Source organism: Urtica dioica, chromosome 6 (genome assembly GCF_054948205.1).
Source record: "Urtica dioica subsp. dioica isolate 48M chromosome 6, U.dioica_male_clone48M_v1_H2, whole genome shotgun sequence".
Lineage (NCBI taxonomy): Eukaryota > Viridiplantae > Streptophyta > Magnoliopsida > Rosales > Urticaceae > Urtica > Urtica dioica.
Window position 1 is genome coordinate 17,410,918 of NC_142761.1, and position 3,630 is coordinate 17,414,547.

Here is a 3,630-nt window from a genome sequence, read left to right on the forward strand (position 1 = left end):
TGCGACTTTTCGCACCTAAAAGTCGCACCAAAATTACTTTCGGGTGCGACTTTTCGCACCCAAATGTCAATAAAGTCGCACAAAAGCTTTCGCTGATTTTTTTAAATTTGGGTGCGAAAAGTCGCACCCAAAAGTTTATCATACCTTTGGGTGCGACAAAGTTTCACCCAAAAGTCCAAAACATACTTTTGGGTGCGACTTTGTCGCACCCAAAAGTCCAAAACATTTGGTCTAAAAATTTAGCGGGATTTTGTTCCCTCTTATTTGTTTGTTTTTTTTAGGGATTCCCTCTTATTTGTTTTCACCAAAGAATCGGGAAAGGAAAAAAGAAAGAAGAAAAGAAAAGAAGAGAGAAAGGGAAAGAGAGAGACCGAGAGAATGAGAGAGAGAGAGAGAGAGAGAGAGAGCCGAGAGAAGAGCCGAGAGACCGAGAGAGAGGAAGAGAGCGAGGGAGTGAGCCCGCGGAGGAAGAGCGAGGCCGACAGCCACCGAGACCGGGCCACTGGACGCGCGCGCGGGCTGAGAAGAAGCGAGCGCCGCCGCGAGCCGCTGAGCGCGCCGCCCACGAGGAGACGCCGGAGAGCGAGAGAAGTAACGTCCGGGAGTTGATTTCGCGAGCAAGGTAAGGAGATTTCATTCTCAGCCAAGAATTTCGAAAGTTAGGGTTGAGGGTTTGATTTGGGGGTTTTGATTTCCGAGTGAAATCTGAGGTTTTGGCTTGGTTTAGATGTTCATTGAGCTCGATTTTGATGGTTATGACATGATCTCTAAAGATATTTCAACTATAGGTAGTCTCGCTGGGTCTTCAAGTGATTGGAGTGAGCTCTTTTGCATCAGGATCTGGGGCTCTGTACTTGTCTGTTGGTGGCATGCTTCTGTAAGTGATAGCTTTGTTAAAACAAGTCAAATCCTGAGCGTAGAAAATAGACTTCAATGATGAAAAGAAAAAAAAAAATTAAAGAACTTTCTTGGTTCATGATCCGCTAAGAATGTCCATATGAACACGTGATTCTGAAATTTCTAGGGATATGACTACGTATCTATAAGTCTTAGAAATTTCCATGCAGTTTATCAATATAAAAACTGTAAGTTTCTTTTTGAAGTGGAAATAAAAAGTTTATTCCCACACATCTCATTCAAGTTATGCTTGAAACGTTTAATCTCAGCAGTTTCTGCTGTATCTTATTTATGGTTCATAACAAGGAATGTGCAATGCAGGTTTGTTTTCACGTTTTCTCCTTTATTGCCCTTTTGCTTCGACTTTTAATAATTCTCCTTTTCTCCACTCTCTCATTTCATGCGCTATACCCTAAATTGTTCCCTACCTCTATTATACTTCAACGTTTTTCTTTTCTTTTCCTTTCCTTTTAAATTGATTTTTGTTTGTTTTACTGTTGCTTCATTTTAATCATGTTACATTGTTACCGGTGTCCCTTGTGGTGAAGAGAGAGGGAGAGAGAGGAGTGTCCAATTCAGTAGGACACCGGTAAAAGTAGATTCAGATCGAGTACTATGATATATGGATCGTTTTGTTTTATTATTATAAATGAAAGAAAAAAAAATTGTTTGAATTATGTTATGTTGATCTTCTTGTTTCCGACGTGCCCTACGACTTACTCGTTGAAATGGCTGTTCTTAGGTATACATTCTTTTTTTGTGAAATCTGATTCCCATTCCACTGTGTATATAAAGGCTGCCAGGACAACATGGAACCAGTATTTGGAAGAAGAAAAAAATAATGATGGCCTTAAATTGAATTCGTGATTAAAGTGCTTATTCTTTTTCTTATTTTATCACTTTCTCATAGCTTTTGTGATTTCTCTTGTTTTGACGAGGTGTATGGAGTGAAAAGTCATGAACGTCGAAGAACTTTGCCAAGACCGCGGTCAACCAGGCTTTCTCGCACAATCTCAGAAGCAGTACGTCTTTTTTTTTATGTGAAATATCTGGTAGTTTCGTGTGTTTGGGATAATTACTCCATGTTTAATAATCGCGACTCACTCGTTCGTTTCAAGATGTTGAATTATTGGACTAGGACTTTTAATTAGATCTGAAACTGCGTATCGTGCTCTTTGAAACTAGAACCGTTTAGGCTTAGTATGATAATTTCTTCAAGTTTTTTGTGGGTTAGTTACAATATTCTCGTCACTACTCGATTATATTCCTGACAAGATTGTTCTTGTTTTTTCAGTCGCAACTATGTGGTTGTGTGCTTTGAGTCGCAAAAAGGTTTCTGTTTAAGAAATAAAAAGTTTATGGTGGGTGACTTGGACAGACCATGTTTTTTCTTGTTTCATATTCAGCAACATTTGGTGGCGAGCTTCATGTTGCTATTTATTTGCAGGGCCGTCATTGAGGCGAAGAAGAAGTTCTCGCCGCCGATCAGGACCCAGCCTTGCTCGCTCTGTGTGAGCACAATCTCAAACTGACATACAATCTCAAAGGTAATTTGTTCTATGTGAAATACATGATTCGGTCTCTTTAAACTGTTGATGGCATAACATTTATTGGGTTATGAGCAGTCATGTAGTTTTTGTGTTTGTGTGAGTGTATTTGTGTTTGTGTTTGTGAGTGTATGATTTGAGATACGAAATAGGAATTGAAGTCACTTTTAAATCAACTGACATCTAACATATTGTCAATAAATATGTTTTTTAATAGATTTAACGTCACTTTATAAACAAGCGTCGTCTAAAGTACTTTTTTTTTACTCAACAATGACTTTTGGGTGCGACTTTTCTCACCCAAAATTTGGCGGGTAGAGCTTTGGTGCGAAAATTTTTAATAGTCTTGACTTTCGGGTGCGACATTTAGGTGCGACTTTTTTCGCACCCAAAAGTCAATAATACCCGCCTATAGGGTGTTATTGGGTGCGATTTTGGGTGCGGAAAGTCGCACCTAAATGTCGCACCCGAAAGTCAAGACTTTTGGGTGCGACTTTTCGCACCCAAGACTTTTAGGTGCGAACTTTTGGGTGCGGCAAAGTCGCACCCAAAGTCGCACCTAAAGGTATCATTGGGTGCGACTTTTGACTTTTAGGTGCGAAAAAAGTCGCACCCAATGCTATTTTTTGTACTAGTGAATGCTTAGCCAAGATGTCAATACATCAATTTTGACTAGCCAGCTTTTAAATTGGTTTGATCACTCACATCCTTTCGAAGAGCCTCAAGGGAGGATTACTAGGGATTGAGCCTAAGTGTGCAACCAACCACTTAGTCCAAAAGGTCAACTTTGAAAAACAATCCCCCAAGGGGAGGCCTTGTCATCATCGTCTCACTCTCGGACGTAGCTCATTGAGCAATGATCGAAGCAAAAACGCCTTGGAGTACTCCCATTTAAGAGAGGGTCGCAAGAGCGGCTCTTAGTCCCATGTTAATTGCTTCTTTCATTAGTGTTGGGGTTCGTGGGTTACAAACAACAAATATAACCCTCCCACTTAGTTTTTGGAGTTGGTACATCGACTCTTATAAGTTCGGAAACAGTTTTCCTAGTTATAGAGCGATAGAGCGGACAACTAGAAAAGAATCCTAGATATTCATGCTCAGAGTAGTGTTAGTGCATAAAGGCACAAAGGACATACTCGGATCTTTTCCTATTTTCTATTTCGGGAAAGTGCATGAGAGAAGTGTG

The 3,630-nt window shown here is 40.2% G+C and overlaps 1 long non-coding RNA gene across 1 annotated transcript; it reads left to right on the forward strand.

Annotated features, from left to right (window-relative positions):
• Positions 1-205: 205 nt before the first annotated feature.
• Positions 206-1,391, forward strand: LOC149393459 (uncharacterized). The gene is made up of 2 exons (XR_016299817.1): positions 206-622; positions 789-1,391. It is a non-coding gene; the product is annotated as an uncharacterized LOC149393459 (long non-coding RNA).
• The last annotated feature ends 2,239 nt before the right edge of the window (positions 1,392-3,630 follow it).